Source organism: Silene latifolia, chromosome 3, assembly GCF_048544455.1.
Source record: "Silene latifolia isolate original U9 population chromosome 3, ASM4854445v1, whole genome shotgun sequence".
Lineage (NCBI taxonomy): Eukaryota > Viridiplantae > Streptophyta > Magnoliopsida > Caryophyllales > Caryophyllaceae > Silene > Silene latifolia.
The window spans coordinates 47,013,410-47,032,425 of record NC_133528.1 but is presented as its reverse complement, the minus strand read 5'-3'; the positions used below and the strand labels follow the sequence as shown (position 1 = coordinate 47,032,425).

The following is a 19,016-nucleotide window of genomic DNA, read 5'->3' as shown; positions in this document are numbered from 1 at the left end:
CTCAAGGTATGTATGGCCTATCTTCCTTCATTCAAAAGACGAAACATTTGATGAATTCGATTGTCTTATGAAACGTGTTCAAAATAAATATAAGACTAATCTAGTATCTATTCGTACGGATCATGGCACCGAATTTGACAATCAAACTTTTATAGAATATTGTAGAGTTAATGGTGTAGGGCATAATTTTTCTGCACCAAGAACTCCTCAACAAAACGGTGTTGTTGAACGTATGAATAGAACTTTAGAAGATATGGCACGTACAATGCTTTTGTGTAGTGGTTTACCTCGTAACTTTTGGGCTGAAGCCATTAGTACTTCTTGCTACATCCATAATCGTCCTATGATCCGACCTATTCTTAAGAAAACCCTCTACGAACTCCTTAGAGGTCGAAAACCTAATATCTCCCATCTTCGTTGTTTTGGGAGTAAATGTTTTGTACACAATAACGGTAAAAACCGGTTAAGTAAGTTCGACCCTAGGAGTGATGAGGCGATTTTCATAGGATATCCAGATAATAGCAAGGCTTACAAAGTCTTCAATAAAAGAACTCTTTGTATTGAAGAAAGTGTCCACGTTATTTTTGATGAAGATAACGTGTTTGATAAGCCTTTACAGGATGAGGAAGAAGACTTGGATGAACCCGACTTTCGTCTTTCAAGAGACGATCCCCCAGAATTAGAATTGGAGGACAATGAGATTGAGGGAACGAATGATGAACTTGATCGTTCCTCAAAAGATAAAAAGGAGAAAAACAAAGTTATAGTTGATGATACTATAACATTGACTCAAGACAAGAACTCCCAAACCAATGTTATAGATGATGTTACTATAACATTAAATCCAAATCAAGGTGTAGAGTCCGAGGTTATAATCGGCTCTAATACAACACCCGGATTGGATTCAGGGGGAACTTCCTCAAATTCCGATCCAGATGAAGTTGGGACAAGCTCAAATAACGATGAAGAACCAAGCACCTCAAGAAAATGGAAATACAAGAGCTCACACCCCATGGACAATATTCTAGGGAACATTAAGAAGGGTGTTCAGACAAGACGTTCCTTAAACAACTTCTGCTCTTTCTACTCTTTCCTATTCATGATCGAACCAAAGAATATCAATGAAGCTCTTGCTGAATCAGATTGGATTATAGCTATGCAAGAAGAGCTACAACAGTTCGAAAGAAACAAGGTTTGGCATTTAGTTCCTAGACCAAAGGATCGATCTGTTATTGGAACAAGGTGGGTCTTTAGGAACAAATTAGATGATGCCGGAGTCATTACCAGAAACAAAGCAAGACTGGTGGTCCAAGGGTATAATCAACAAGAAGGAATAGATTATGACGAGACTTTCACACCTGTTGCTCGTCTTGAAGCTATAAGACTTCTGATAGCATTCGCCGCACACAAGGGAATGAAGCTCTTCCAGATGGATGTCAAGAAGGCATTCTTAAATGGTTATTTACAAGAAGAAGTCTTTGTTGAACAGCCCCCTGGTTTTAAGAATATCAAATTTGAGGATCACGTATTCAAATTAGATAAAGCCCTATACGGATTAAAGCAAGCGCCTAGGGCATGGTACGATCGATTATCTAAGTTTCTACTTGACAGTGGGTTCAGTAGAGGATCCGTCGACAAAACCCTATTTCTAAAAACTGAGGGTTCTGACCTTTTGGTTGTTCAAATATACGTCGATGATATTATCTTTGGATCGACCAACCGAAGCCTATGCAAATATTTTTCTGAGTTGATGACCTCCGAGTTCGAAATGAGTATGATGGGAGAATTGAAATTCTTCCTAGGTCTGCAAATACAACAAACTGATGAAGGCATTAAAATCCATCAACAGAAATATATCAAGGAGTTGATTCGGAAATTTGGAATGGAAAATTCACATGCTATGCCTACTCCAATGGTCGAGAACAAGAAATTGACATTGGATGAAAACGGTAAATCAGTTGATGAAACTACTTACCGTGGGATGATTGGGTCATTGTTATATTTGACCGCAAGTAGACCAGATATTATGTTTAGTGTATGCGTTTGTGCGAGATATCAATCATCTCCCAAAGAATCGCATATGACGGCCGTAAAACGAATTTTACGATACTTGATTGGAACGGCCAACTTATATCTATGGTATCCAATGGAGTGTAATTTTGATCTAGTCGGTTATTCCGATGCCGACTACGCAGGATGTTCTCTAGACAGAAAAAGCACGTCAGGCGTTGCCACATTTGTTGGACCTTGCATTATCACATGGGGTTCAAAGAAGCAGAATTCAGTTGCCCTTTCTATAGCAGAAGCCGAATATATTGCAGCAGGACTGGTATGTACTCAATTATTATGGCTTAAGCAACAATTATGTGATTATGGTGTTGACGTAGGTTGTATTCCTATTTTATGCGATAACACGAGTGCTATTATTATTTCCAAAAACCCCGCGCAGCACTCGCGTACTAAGCACATTGAAATTAGACACCATTTTATACGTGACCATGTTGAAAAAGGGAATATAAGACTCGAATTTTGTAGTACTGAAAAACAATGGGCTGACATTGTTACCAAAGCATTGGCTAGAGAACGTTTTGAGATTTTACGGTTGGAAATTGGTTTAATTGGTGGCAACTAAACTTGTCATAAATATTTTATTTCCCATATGACTGACTAGATTTGACGAGATTGTATGACTGTGTTCGTATTTTCCGTTGCAAGTATATTCATGTATAGTATTTTATTATCTTATGAGAATATTCCATTTGCTAGTCTATTATGTTTTGTGTTGTATACAAACCATATTTCTCATTCTTCACATATACATTCTAAGGCTTAGAGCTTCATAAACCAATGACATTCATGATTGGTTTCATTTAGGTTGAGAGTAGTACTCCTTACAAGGCATGTAACATCAAATTGCATAAGCATGAAATTTGTCTCTTATTGCCTGTATACACTCGGTTTTGTGGTAGCGACACATGTGGAGAGGCGACCCTTCCTTTATGTTTTACCTAACAACTTCACATAAGCCAAAATTTGCCTTGTTTTGACCTATTTATTTAACTACATTCCTATATAGCCTACCTTAGTCAAGCTAGTCTTGTTGGGAAGTTTGGAAGTTTTGTTACGGTCAATTTTGTTGCTTTTGTGGTGGATATTGGAAGGAAGGTGAATAAGAAACAAAAAGAGATGAATGGATTGAAAAAGAATATGAAAAAAAAGAAATGATATTGAAAAAGATGGAAAGTCGAAATCTCTTATTACTCCAATTCTTATCATTTCCTTGTTATTTGAGGAGTAGTACTTGTTGAGGTGAGTAAGTTTGTGCCATACTTGGCATTATGCATCATTTTGCAAGTTGGGTTGAATAGTGGAATTTGGTTACTTTTGGTTGTGTTCGGTGCTAGCTTGGCTTTTACCTCCACATATCCAAATTATTTTGCCCCTTATTACCCAATTACCTCACCTCACATTCATATGTAAGTCCTCGGCATGTGTTTTGGACCTCGATTGGTTGGAGTGTATATGTATGGTAGCTAGAGATATTTATCATGTTAGATTGCGTGCATGCTTCTGTAGGTCGTAGTTAGGTGAGTGACTAATCTTCTTCTCTCCTACAAAATCTCTACTCATCTTGGTTTGTATTACACACTTGATATTTTCAGCTTGCTTATGTTGAAATCGTTCTTATGCTATAATATATGCTTTGATTAATATATATTTCTTTCCTCGGTTGATATCATTCTAGTCGTTTTATGTTTGTTTTCATCTTTTCGATGATGTCAAGAGGGGGAAGAAATGACCATGATTAAGTATTTGCCTAAGCTTGCTCCTTGTCAAGACCTTTAAGGTCCTTAGATGCTATACTTTGTATATAATTGTTTGATCTTGCGTTGATCTTTATCTATAAAGATGACGGTATTATATTGAGGGGGAACTATATACTTAGTCACAATTTTAGGAGACTTGCCATCATCAAAAAGGGGGAATTTGTTGAACCATATAGATATATATGTTTATGTTTTGATGATGTCAAGAGTGCTTTATATACTCGTTGCGCGTAATTGTTTGTTTAGTCTTTTAGATTGGACTTACTAATCGCAAGCATTAAAGAATTGTGATGGAAGTATACAAGAATATATTGTGATCAAGCCCTCAATTAAGGATCAAGATATTACAAGATATTGAAGAATTATTCAAGCATTCATGAGAAGATGAAGCTCATTTAAAGATTGATCAAACTTGAATAATGAAGTAGCGTACACTCGAAGATCTCCTAACGAAGATTAGAATAGTGTAGGTGATTATCTCGTAATGGTAGCGTAAGAATGGACTTCTTAAATTGGTAAGGTTATGGCCTCACAGCTATAACATTACTTATATAAGAGCTCAATGTTATAGCTCTTCTACTATAACATTGAGATGTGAAGTTTATAAAACACACGACAAAATAGTTTTTAAATTTTTTTTGGAAAACCGTTTTAAATGTTTTAGTAAAAGTATTTATTTTACAAGGGAGCTTATTTTAATATTGAGTATGGTTCTACTATGAGCTTATAATTAGTAATTATGATTGAATCAACTTATGAGTTGAGGCATCTTGCTAATTAGGGTTTCTAGTTTCTACATACTCTATAATACCCTAAACCTAATTTATCTTACGTAGGGTTTTCGTGAAAGAGGAAATAGGCTTATGAGTCGTTTCTTTCTCATACACGGTTACTCTTTGTACAAGTTAGGGTTTTGTGTAAATCTTTATAATATTTGATTAGAGATTTAATATCTCTTTTATATTATTTTGATTTATTCTTTCCTAACTTATAAGATATTATTTTTGTAAAGATAGAAGGAAAAGATTGAGTAAATCTTTAAAATAATATTTGGTTAGAGATTTGTTATCTCTTTATTATTTGATTTATTCCTTTCTATCTTATAAAAATATTAGGGATGAATAGTGCCGCGTGAATAGTGCCGCGTGAACAGTGCCGTGAATAGTGCTGTGAATAGTAAAACGTGAATAGTAATTTCCTTCTTGCACAATAAGTCTTTGCTTGGATAAGGGTTAAGGTATTATGATAATATTTGTTAGAGATTTCTTTATCTCCTTATATTATCTTTCCTAATCTCCAAGATATTGGTGAGTTGTTAAGATAGGAAAATATTATTTATTAAGGCAAGTCTTGGAAAAGAATTAAGGAAAGATTTAACCTAATTCCTTCTTGCTTTACAAGACACCACACGGCATCTAGGGTTTTTAGTAAACCGAAACCCTTGCTCCTCTTTTACTATAAATACTCCATACTTTACATCATTAAAAGTTAAGACCTTTGAGCATAACTTTCATATATTTTTACAAAACAAAAACCGTGTTTTAAAGCAAGAAAACCGTTTTGTTTATTTTCGAAAAAGGTCGTGTGAATTATAAACTTGTGCATTCGTTCTTATCATTATCGTTATAAGATAATAGTGCTTTAATTGATTTCTTACTCGTTCATTAACGTGAACTTTTAGAAGAATCATTAGTGCTTTCTTATTAGCGTAAGTTAGTCACTCGAGTATTTAACGGTACTCATTGAGTTACAGCTAGAGTTAGTTGTACGAGTTGGGTTAGTAAATTTGTAATCCGTAGAAAGGTACTAAATTTATTAATCGAGAATAGTGGACGTAGGTTTCGATTTGTGAAACTGAACCACTTCAAAAACCGTGTGTCTCCTTCTCTTTCGTTCGTTTGTTTACTTTGTTCATACTTGATCATTAGTTAATTAGTTAAAGTTTAATCAATAAACTTTAAATAATTAATTATACTCATACAATCGAAAAAGCTTTAAAAGTTTTAAATCCTCAATTCACCCCCACTCTTGAGTATTTTGGATCTATAGACTCTTCAGGAGCCATGAAATTTATGAAATTTAAGACAAAAATTTCATCTTAAGACAAGCAAAAATTCATCAAATCAAGCATAATAGAACAAACTAGCGAGCTAATTCATCCTATAATCAATAATAGAACTCAACAAAACCAATTTCTAGCATAAGTAAGTGGCAAATCAAAAACCCCCAAATTGAGTTAGGGTTTAAGAAATTGGGTTTTAATTGATTAAATTGGATGAAATCAAAGGGAAATGAGATGAAAACGTACTTGTTGTTAATGAATGATGAACAAACCTTGAATCTTGATGATGGAAATGGTGTTTTGATGTGATATTAGGTAGGAAAATGAAGAAACTAGAGAAAAGGGAAAAGATAGTACCGCCGGGGTTTAAAGGAAATGAAGATAGAATGTTTGCCAATCCCGTATTTTGCATAAAAGCCACGAATTCACAAACCCACGTCCCCTATCGGGGACGCGCCACCCCGATCAGAGTTGACCAGTTCTAGCGCTTTTTGACTTTTCTCCTTGGTTTTGTTTAATCACGTCCCGTTTTTGAAAGTTACGACTCCGAACGAGGTTCTTTCATGGGGATGCATGCTACTCCTCTATAAAGCCTTGTTCTCACCTTCAAGTACCTATAAATCAGAAAACAAAATACCGTCTAGTCCAGAAATTATTCCTAAATCTATGAAAACATTAAATTGTTCGGAAATTAAAAACAAAAACAAATAAAAACATGGGTTGCCTCCCGAGAAGCGTTGATTTAACGTCCCGCACGACGTAAGAAGCTTGAATGAGTTAAGCTTCCATAGGTAGAGGATTCACGGTGACTTCCTCTACAACTCCAACGATCAAATTCTCATGATAGGCATTCAAACAATGGCCATTTGCTTTGAATTTTTCACCATTGGTGGTCATCACTTCAACGGAACCGAACTTGTTGACATTTGTGACGGTAAATGGACCGGATCACCTTGATCGTAATTTTCCCGGAAATAGGTTCAAACGGGGATTGAATAGCAACACCTTATCACCGATGTGGAATTCTTTCTTTAAGATCTTCTTATCATGCCAACCTTTTCGTCTTCTCCTTATAAAGACGAGAGCTCTCATAAGCTTGCTAGCGGAATTCATCAAGCTCATTGAGTTACAATAGACGTTTTTCTCCACTTAGCTTTGCATCCATGTTTAGCTCCTTGATTGCCCAATATGCCTTGTGTTCCATCTCAACTGGTAGATGGCAAGCTTTTCCATATACCAACCTATATGATGAGGTACTAATATGTGTCTTATATGCGGTACAGTAGGCCCACAAGATATCATCAAGCTTCATGCTCCAATCTTTCCTTGACTTGGCAACAACTTTCTCAAGAATGGACATGAGCTTACGATTAGAGACCTCTACTTGGCCACTAGTTTGTGGATGTTAAGTCAAGCCTCTTCTATGGGAAACCCCATAATTTTCTAGCAACGCATCAAGTTGTTTCTCACCAAAGTGAGTACCACGATCACTAATGACCGCTCTAGGCACTCCAAATCTCGAAAATATGATTTTCTTAAACACGTTTATCACGGCTCAGGCATCATTAGTGGGAGTAGAAATTGCCTCTACCCATTTAGAGACATAATCAATGGCGACCAATATGTAACGATTACCTCTTGATGAAGGAAATGGCCCTTGGTAATCGATACCCCACACATCAAACACCTCCACTTCTAAGATCCCATTTAACGGCATCTCATGTTTTCTTAAAATAAAATCCGTCCTTTGGCAAGCATCGCATGCCATCACAAAATTCTTGGCATCTTGGAACATGGTAGGCCAATAGAAGCCGGATTGCAACACTTTTGAAACGGTCTTGGATGGTCCATGATGACCACCATAAGGAGAATAATGACATTCTTCTAGCACCCATTTCACATCCCATTGTGGCACACATCTCCGGAATAGCCCATCGGAGCAATGTTTGAATAGATAAGGATCGTCCCAAAGGAAGAATTTGGCATCATGTAAGAATTTCTTCCTTTGTTGATATGAAAGGTCAGGTGGCAATTCCTTTACAACTAGATAGTTGGCTATGTCGGCATACCAAGGTGTATTGGCTTCCAACATCATTAAAGCATCATCGGTGAAAGAATCATCAATAGGTATATCAATACCTCTATCATCATACTTCAATCGGGATAAGTGATCGACAACAACATTTTCGGCCCCCTCCTTGTCTCGAATCTCAAGATCAAATTCTTGAAAGATCAAGATCCATCTTATCAACCTTGGCTTGTCCTCTTGTTTGGCTAGGAGATGCTTTAGAGTGGCATGATCGGTATAAACAATGACTTAGGAACTGATAAAGTAAGAGCGGAATTTGTCTAAGGCATAGACAATGACAAGTAGCTCCTTCTCCGTGGTGGCATAATTGATTTGAGCCGCATCCAAGGTTTTGATAGCATAGTAGATAACATGGAGTACCTTGTGCTTCCTTTGTCCTAGCACGACACCTACCGCATAGTCACTTGCATCATTGGAGGAAAGCTCGCAATTTATAGGTTTGGTTTCTACTCCACAAGACCCTGGTTATTTTGTTGGGAATTTGGGGGTGGACCTTTGGTTGGTTGGAAATTTTGTTGAATGTTTTGTTGAGGTAGCCTTTGATTTTGATTTTGATTTGAATAGCTCGGTGGATAATTGAACCATTCTTGTGGCACAAAATTATTTTGTTGTTGGGGATTTAGCATATTATTGCTTTTTTAAGACAAATTCGGGTGGAACTTTGTCTTGGGATTGTAAGTATTTGAAAATGTAACCGGTGGAAATGAATTTTGTCTAAAGCTTTGAAAAGCATTTACCTCCTCAATAGTGGCTTACATAAGGAGGCGCAATGTCCTTCACCTCCACAACCTTCACAAACAACAATTTGGCTTGTAGTGAACATGACATTGACTTGTTGAAGAGATGAGGACGCATTTTGCGTCCCGAATTTTTGTTGAGGCAATAAAATTTGAGCCTTCAAAACGGATGTATCGGAAGATTCCTCCTTGCTCTTGATTGGTGCACTCCGGGAATTGACATATTGAGCATCATGGATCGCCATAGATTCAATTGTGGCATGGAGCAATATCGGTGTCAATTGATCAAACCGCCCATTGTTGGCGGAATCAAGAACTTGTCGGGACTCGGCACAACATCCATTGTAGAGTGTTATAGCTAGGAACCAAGGATCCAACCCATGATGTGGGCATTGTCTTTGCAACTTCTTATACATTTCCCAAGCTTCATACAAGCTCTCTAGTGCTTGTTGGCGAAAGGATCCTCAAAGTTTGAGTTTTTTCCGGTTGAAAATACTTTTGATAGAAAGCAAAAGCCAAATTCTCCCAATTGGTGATCCCCATGGCTTCTCTATCAAGGCTATTGATCCATAGCTTAGCCTTGTCCTTCAATGAGAAAGGGAAGAGTATCTCCCTTATTTGAGCTTGTGTGATTCCCGTTTGCCTAATCATTGAGCAATAGTCACAAAAATTTTGCACATGCAAATTGGGATCGTCCAATGGACTTCCCCCAAATTGCCTTCTCTCCACAAGGCCAATGAAAGTCGGTTTGATCTCGAAATCCTTGGCTCTAATTTGGGTAGTAGTGATACCCCTTGTAAGCATGGCCGCGGTGGGCTTGGAATGATCGGAAAGCTTCACCATATTTTTGATTGAAGGTGGTGGTGGCGGTGGAGATGATGAACTAGAACCTTCTTCCTCGTTACGGATTGGGTAATTGGTACGAATGCGACCCAAGCCACCGGGACTAGAAGAATCGGCAAGCTCCTTGAAATAATTGAGTCGGCTACGGAACGTTCTCTCGGGCTCCGGATCAAAGGGAATCAATTCTCCGGTACGAGAGGACCTGGACATAAGACAACAATCTTCAAGAAACTTGTAAGTAACGGTCTCAAGGAACAAGTATTCCTTAAGACAAAAGAAAACAAGAAATTTGTGCTCCCCGGCAACGACGCCAAAATTTGATAGGCTATCGCACACCTAACAAAGATACCCTAAACTTGGATAACAAATAATTAATGTAGTAAAGCAGGGATCGAACACAAGGAGACGGGAATTGCGTAGTGAATTGCTATGAGTAGAATTCTATCTAGGTCGATTCAATTGTTTGGTTGGTTTGATTGTTTAAACTTGCAATTAAATGATGTAAATGATATATGATAAAAGAGTTTAGGGGAGTCGGATCACACATGCAAATATATAGATGTTTATGTTAAACTAGAAATAGATAATATTGTCAATGGTTTAGGTCTTATGACAACCACCTCTCGGCCTTATTGTCAACCATAGAACGTGTCCTAACGAGCTCTCGCTATGGCTAGGTCGGTCTACTAAAACATGTTTAGTCTAATTTATTTTCATGCCTCTCGACTTATAAAAGTGAATTAACAAATTAATCTAAGATAGTGATCAATTACCAAAGATTATCAAATAAAACAAGCATGTGATAGAAACTTATCAAACAATATCAAGTCATCCTAATTTAACATTTACAAGTATTATTCATGCATGGCTTTCCTAATCCCTAGACAAAATGAACTACTCACTCATATTAGAAATAAAACTAATGATGTATGAATTAATAAACATGATTATAATAGAAATATAACTAAATGAAATTATAAGAATTATGAATGTACTAAATAATGATAACATATGAATTAGTGAAATGCTAATGAAAGGATATGTAGATGAAAATGCTAGAAATAAACTATGGTGATGTTAACTTGATAATGAAATGAAATAACGAACTAATATGACAATACTAATGACAATAATGTAAACTACGTGAAAACGATAATGAAGAATGAATTAACGAAATAAAATGAGAAACGAAATTACCGCAACAAGAGAACTTGGAACTTGAATAAGAAGAACTCGAATAACAAACCCAAATAACTTGTAAGAATGCTTGAATTATAAAGAACAAATGCTTGAAGTAAATTGTTTATAACAAAGGAAATGCTTAACGAAATGTAAACTAATTCTGAAAACTAAGAGAATTGTGTACTTAAGAGTATATGAAGGATTTAAAAGATGGTAAAAAGATATCCCCTAATGACGGATTAAGCACCCTATATATAGTGATAAAGAGTGAAACGTAAAATTCAATGGGGGATGAAACCCCGATCGGGGAAAGGCCACTCCGATTTGGGACGCTTGTTCCTCGGTTAAATGCCTTAAATCCATGATTAATTGTCAAATGGCATCCAAAGTTGGTCATTAAGCTCCTTAATTTCCCCGAGTTAGAGCATCATTTGGCATCCTATGCTTGCTAGTTGACTTGGTCTTCTTGGGCTTTATTTCATTTCTTTTCTTGCATCAACCCATGTTCATTTCTTCCATGCTCGGGTTTTCCTTACTCGGAATTCTCCAAAACGCCCTTCCATTTGCATAATCTCACTTCTTTCAGCCTTGTGAACTTAGTGCTTGCACATTTGACGGGAAAAGCTACAAACGCTTCATTTCCTACAAAATACAATAAAAACAAGCAAAGACACTAGAACGCGGAATTAGCTCACAAATACACTAATAAAAGTGTAATATTCAAATAAAACCGAGCTAAAATAAGGGGTAAAATCGTATATAAATTAGACACATCATTCCCAAATAGAACGCAACCTAGAGTACTATTCTGCTACTGACATATCATCTTGCGCAATTTGTACAACATCTTTCCTCAATTGATAAAGAAAATGAGCATTAGATTGATTATACCTCTCATTAAGTTCTTCCAAAGCTGTTTGCTCGAGGTGACATAAGATAAACCAGCAGAGATAGAGTCATCCGAAAGTGTAAGATCCAACGCATGACCATGTAATCTGTGCAAATCCAATCGTGATATGTAGCATCAGATTCCGCAGGTTTGGGAAGCTTTCCATTGATGAAGACAGGTTTGTTCTTCGCGGTCAATGCAATCTTCAAATTGGAAGACCAGTGTAGAAACGACTTCTCGTTGAAAACTGGAGGAATGATCTAGAGTAAATATTGATTTCCATTAGTCAAATGAAAAGGATTGGCGTAAACCGAAGTCGTAGCTGTTGATTCAGGCATTTTGCTTGTGTTTGAGAAGAAAACAACTGAAATTGCAGCGGAATTAACAGAAATCAATAAAAAGAAAATTGATTGAAGATTTGAGAAAATAAAGGAAGAATCGAAGACAAAACGTGAACGATTACTAGAAAATATCGAAAAAATCTCCCGATACCATGAAGAGTTTCTCTGATTTAGCTTGGAGATGCCATTAATGGTAGAATCAACCTAAAAAAAGAACATCAATATTCAGAGAGATCTTGCACAACAAGCTAAATAAAAGAGATATTTTTATTGTAAAAATGAAAGTGGTTATGAATCAATGACAAGCTATCATTATATACAAAGAGTAGAACATTTTAGAATAAATAACAAACTTTAACGGAAAAGAAGTGTAATACCACGGTTTTCCGAGTCTAGCTTACTTGGCCGAATAGGGCTAACTCGGTCGAGTAAGGTGTTGGGTGTTTCCTGGTCAGGATACTGCCCAGGAACACTCGGCCGAGTAGGGAGTACTCGGCCGAGTACTCCAGGTACTCGACCGAGTAACCGGTCTGACGTGATTAATTTCCGCGATTTGATTAAGGGTGATTAAAGATTATATAAATCTAGTTTAACAGTTTCTATCCATTTTTACGAAAACCTAAACTATGTTCTTCACTCCTCTAATCATCCTTAATCACTCCCAAGGCAATTGATCGTTGTGAGTCTTTCGTTCATCTTTTTCGCATAAGTTTCGTCGGTAAGTCACTAGTTTCGTGTCTTTTGATTAGATTTGCCTTTTAGGGTTTTGCCCTAATGATTAGATTTGGGAAAAATGTAGCTTGGCATGTTTGTGATTAGAATTGTTGTGATTGTTGTTAGGTGAAGGATTCGTAGAGGAACTATTCTATCTTCCACTGTGTACTTGTGATTCGGATCAGTGATAAGGTAGGGTTTCCCTACTCAGTTGCTTTTTTAATTTATTTAAGACGGATTGATTGTTGTATTGGCATGATTAGTATCATTATTGGAATTGTCTTTCTTGGTTTTTGGATTGGTTGTTGTTTGTGTATGTTTACGAGGTGCGTCCTCTGCTGAGTGGAGTCATCATTTGGGAATGGCTTCACGCTCTTGATTCACCCCTTGTTGTTCCCGTCACAAGGGGGATTTTCACATTAATGGACATGGGTTATTGCTCGTTACGATGAGGAGACTTAGGTGGGCAAGGCTGCGGTCCCCTACTGGCGGTGAGGATTACATGTTGCGATGGGTAATCTGGCAGGGGTACACACTTAGGTGTGTAGCCGGTTACTAGATACTAATAGAGTTGGGAGAATGATTATACAGTTGAACTGGATTGCTTTGGTTGTTTCCTTTGTGATTACTTATCTCGATTATTCAATGAACTGACCCCGTTTATGTTTTATAAAACTGTGGTGATCCATTCGGGGATGGTGAGCAGATTGTGACAGGTGATGATTTCATATTAGCTGCGGGCACGAGGATGGGATGTCATCACTTAGAGTCTTAGCTTCCGCTGTCACGAGTTTTAGATACTTGGTTTTTGTTGTACTTGGATTCATATTCTTCTTACTTGGGTTTTTAGTTACGAGGATGAGATGTCATCACTTAGAGTCTTAGCTTCCGCTGTCACGAGTTTTAGATACTTGGTTTTGTTGTACTTGGATTCATATTCTTCTTACTTGGGTTTTTAGTTTTGAGACTATGTATTCGGTTAACATTATTATTATTATTATTATTATTATTATTATTATTATTATTATTATTATTATTATTATTATTATTATTATTATTATTATTATTATTATTATTATTATTATTATTATTATTATTATTATTATTATTATTATTATTATTATTATTATTATTATTATTATTATTATTATTATTATTATTATTATTATTATTATTATTATTATTATTATTATTATTATACTTTAATAATTGTTCTTGGATGATCACTTTTGATATACTTACCTCGGGCAACTGAGATGGTAGCATCGGTATATGTTAGGGTGGTCCTTGGTAAGACACCTTGGTAAATGGGGGTGTTACAAAAAGTTTGTTGTATGATGAGTTGACATCTAGTTGGCTGACATTGACTTGGAGTTGACCTGTGCTCATCATACTCTCAACAAGTTAATTTGGTCATCATTAATCTTTACTCTTAATTCCAACTTATTTACCTTGACTCACTTGCACACTCCCTTAAAAAGTCACCACCTTGGCCATCAACTCAATCTTCAGTAAAACTAATTGAACAGTTAGCTAAAACTTGAAATATTATCTAAAAATTTAAAAGGTAGCTTAAATCTGAAAATGTAGTTATTAAGGTAGCTGGAAATTAAAAGTTGATAATATACTTGATTATATAAAAACAGTTTAGAAAACAAACCAAAAAGTTAGCTGATTTTGGTAAACGATATAAAAGGATATAAAAAGTATTTAAAATTATAAATTCAAAGGGTTAAAAAAGAAAAATAAAATAAAAAGAATATAATTGTATTTAATATTATAATTTGAAAAGGAATCTCGATCTCGATCAAAACAATCTTGAGTCCTGATTTCGAGCGGAGTTTGATTAAATCCGAGCCGATACAAAGTTTTTCATATCGCGTTTAATCTTATTTTAAGATTTTTTAGAATATAAATAATTTCTAATTTGGTTTTACTTTAGTAAGATTCAAGTGAGAAAATGAAAAAAAATTATAATATTATCGAACTCAAGCTTTTCACGAACCGACCTCACACCTCATTTTTGAAGACTCGACGAACTCTAAGCTGAATAAAAACTAGACCTGTCAAATTTTGACCGGACCCGTAAACTCGACCCAGTTCATTTTTTCTAAGGTCAAGACCCAAAAATCTCAACCTGCAACCCGTTAGACCCGAACCCGAAATTACTCGGTCGAAACCTGATTCGAACGAGTTGACCCGTTGGGCAGATATATCAAAATATTTATTAAAATATTAATATTTATATAATATATTTGAAAATAATTATTTTTAGAAGTTTGAATTTCGAACACAATTAAAAAGTCAATTTTATATAATTTTTATAGCCTTTAATAATAAAATTATTAATAAAATAACTTAACTTTTATAATTTTTTCAATATAATTGATGTAAGTATTGAATATGACTAAAATATTATTACTATGTATTAATCAATACTATATATTAAATCCAGAAACCAAGGGACTTCAATGTAATTAAAGAAAGTTATACAAATTAATTATACTATATAGTTTTAAATCAATAGCACCGTGTGATGGACCCGATTAAGGGATCTCAATGCAAATATTATATAGTTTGGGTTAAAATTAAATTACATAGAAGCTTGGTAATTTTCCTAAACATTTGTAAAAGACTGAAATATGGCCAATTTCCTTAAAATAAAATAATTAATTAAGAAGGTCAATTTCAAGGAAACTAAGAGAAAGAAGATGCTTGGTAATTTTCCTAAATATTTATAGAAGACTAGAAGATGGTTAATTTCCTTAAAATAAAATAATTAATTAGTATAAATATGCACACTTATGGTATTAATTATTATCATCATAAAATCAATACTATATATTAAATCCAGAAACCAAGGGACTTCAATGTAATTAAAGAAAGTTATATAAATTAATTATACTATATAGTTTTAAATCACTAGCACCATGTGATGGACCCAATTAAGGGATCTCAATGCAAATATTATATAGTTTGGGTTAAAATTAAATTATATAGAAGCTTGGTAATTTTCCTAAACATTTGTAAGAGACTAAAACATGGTTAATTTCCTTAAAATAAAATAATTAATTAATATGGTCAATATCCTTAAAATAAAATAATTAATTAAGATGGTCAATTTCAAAGAGACTAGAAGATGGTCAATTTCCTTAAAATAAAATAATTAATTAGTATAAACATGCACACTTATTGTATTAATTATAATCATCATAAAATTATATATTAAATATAAAATCTATGCAATTTTATTAAACTTTATAGTTTATTAGATGTATAGAGATGTTAATTATTTAACATATAAAAATATAATATAAGTAGGTTATAAATAATTCAAGTTAGATTCCATAATATATAATATTGCATAATTCTTTCGATTTAATGCATATATGTAATATAAATATATAATCCTCTTAAAATTGCATGCCTAAGTAGTAAAAGTAATTTCACAAGAAAAGAAAAAAATTGTAGTAACATTGGATATAGTTATATGATATTAATAACTCATTTGAATAATAAAAGTAACAATATTATCAGCGAGATTAGTGAAAGTGGTAGAAACAACAACGGGAGTAGTGAAATAATCAATATTAATGCGGCAATAGTGAAAGTAACAATAATTACGGCGGGAGTAGTGAAATTATCAATATTAATGGTGCAGTAGTGACAGTAACAATAATTACGGCGGGAGTAGTGAAAGTAAGAATGATTACGGGTAAGTAATGAAATGTTATTACTGTTGTTTCATTAATAAGAGTAAAATATTAATAGCGGGAGTAGTGAATTTGTCTCAAAATTTATTTCATCGTAATTTTAGGATATGTCATTAAAAAATATATTAATGATAAATTTAAAGGTTATGCAACTTTAAGTAATTTTATTTAATGAAAAAAAAATTAATGGTAATTAGAGGCAGCCCGGGCGAAGCCGGGCACCAATACTAGTTATATATTAAATTTAAAATCTATGCAATTTTATTAAACTTTATAATTTATTAGATATATAAAGATGTTAATTATTTAACATACAAAAATATAATAAGTAGGTTATAAATAATTTAAGTTAGATTCCCTAATATATAATATTGCATCATTCTTTCGATTTGATTTAATGCATATATGTAATATAATCCTCTTAAAATTGCATGTCTAAGTAGTAAAAGTAATTTCGTCAGTAAAGAAAAAAATTGTAGTAACATTGGATATAGTTATACGATAGTAATCAATCATTTGAATAGTAAGGGTAACAATATTATAAGCGAGATTAGTGAAAGTGGTAAAAAGAACGGGAGTAGTGAAATAATCAATATTAATGCGACAATAGTGAAAGTAACAATAATTACGACGGTAGTAGTGAAATTATCAATATTAATGCGGCAGTAGTGACAGCAACAATAATTACGATGGGAGTAGTGAAAGTAACAATGATTACGAGCAAGTAATGAAATGTTATTACTATTGTTTCATTAATAAGAGTAAAATATTAATAGCGGGAGCAGTGAATTTGTCTCAAAATTTATTTCATCGTAATTTTAGGATATGTTATAGAAAAATATGTTAATGTTAAATTTATGGGTTATGCAACTTTAAGTAATTTTATTTAATGAAAAAAAAATTAATGGTAGGTAGAGGCAGCCCGGGCGAAGCCGGGCACCAATACTAGTTATGCTTTAATTTAAAAAAAAACGGTAAAAAGAAGCGTTACAAACCCGTATTTTGAGCATAATCCGACCTGTAACTGGTATGAACCGACCCGTAGTTTACACGTTTCTATTCGCTCTGGCCCGAGTGCCCGACAGACCCGCTTGACAGATATAATCCAAACTCTAAAACAAAGTCCGAAATTGATCCTCAACCCATCCATGCTTAAGGTTAGATTGACTCAGACTGGGTTACACTTACACCTAGGAAAGCTAACGTGACCCAATAAGACTGATCCGAGACCTGAAAGTGACCTCGAAATTGCCTCTACGAATATGACCAAGATCTGAATTAATCTGACCCTACCCAGATACAACATGAACCTTAATTGACCCAATGTTGATTTGACCTGAGGCAAGCTGATCCATAATCAACCCTATTCGAAAGGATACAAAGTGCCCATAATTAACTTGAAAATTACTAGTTAAGTCATACTAATATTATATATACTTTAAAAAAAATAGTTAATTGGTTTCACGCTTCACATAAAATAACTATTTTTTTAAACACCTCTATTAAGTGAAACTAATACTCTTATTTAAAGTGCTTTAACCATTAATCCCGACCCAAAATGCTATACCCGGAAATAATCCAATCCAAATATATGACAAAACAAAAATAACCCAGTCAGAAGTAAACCGGCCCGATTAACCTATTTATCACCGCTAATTACACACACTTACACGCAAGTCATTCACCTTCTGTGATAAGCAAACCCGTGCATTATTGCACGGGTGTAAAACTAGTTTATATAAAATTATAAATTGCTAAATCTTTTATTGATACTATTATTTGAGGTTGACTTGATACATACTACATAAAACAAAACTGTAAATCACTATTGATGGGGCATATTCTCCACCGCTGACCAAGTCAACATATTGAGCAAGGTCAAAGATGTCCACAGCAAGTCAACGACTTAGACAAATTAGCCGATGCGACCCATCATCGGCTGTCGGCTGGTCTCGGCATGGCAACTTGCCAGCCGGGGCACATACCCGCGTACTCACATCCAAGACCCCTCGGCGGTGAGTCAACAGGGCCCGCCGGCCTGCCACAGGTCCCTCGGCCGAGGGGTAGATCAGTCTTTCCACCTGCTAGCCACTTGGCCACTTGGCCACTACGTGACAAAAGGTGAAGTCTATAAATACTCCTCAACCTTCATTGAGGAAGGGATCCCATCCAATCCAGAAATATACAACTTGACCTAAATACACTATTCATCTGGTATAATCTTTCTTATCTCTCTACAATATATTCCTAGCCAATTAGCATACAACTTATACCTCTAAGTTTACTGACTTGGGCGTCGGAGTGGGTACGCTTGGCACAAAGCCAAGCCCTCAGTTCGTTCATTGTTGCAGGAGAGGCCGAGAGGAACGATAAAGACCAAGGGAGAATCCAACTCAAGACATCATTCTACAAGCCACGGGTGGTAACGATACTTGCTCTGGAATTACACCCGGAACAATTAGCGCCGTCTGTGGGGAGTGACACTAGAAGCTAGTCACATTCATTCCCAAAACAAGAAAAAAACACACAAAAACCCACCCAAAAAGCTAAGAAGATGTCGAAACAACAAGACGCAGTCGTGACCGACGAAACCGCGTTCCACCAAGATAATACCTTCAA

General features: G+C 35.0%; 1 protein-coding gene and 1 non-coding gene across 3 annotated transcripts in view; both read left to right on the top strand.

The window, feature by feature from the left end:
• Positions 1–19,016, top strand: part of LOC141647622 (fructose-bisphosphate aldolase, cytoplasmic isozyme-like) — a 293,648-nt gene that overhangs the window by 260,468 nt on the left and 14,164 nt on the right. Inside the window, exon 1 of one of the 2 annotated variants that reach the window (XM_074455893.1) lies at positions 18,920–18,926. The exons of the other annotated variant lie outside the window; for it this stretch is intronic. The gene's annotated coding sequence lies outside the window, so the exon portion shown is untranslated. Of the gene's footprint in view, positions 1–18,919; positions 18,927–19,016 lie in introns of those variants that run through there. 2 annotated transcript variants of the gene reach the window in all.
• On the top strand, positions 9,091–9,194 carry LOC141650126 (small nucleolar RNA R71). Its single transcript, XR_012546183.1, has one exon. It is a non-coding gene; the product is annotated as a small nucleolar RNA R71 (small nucleolar RNA).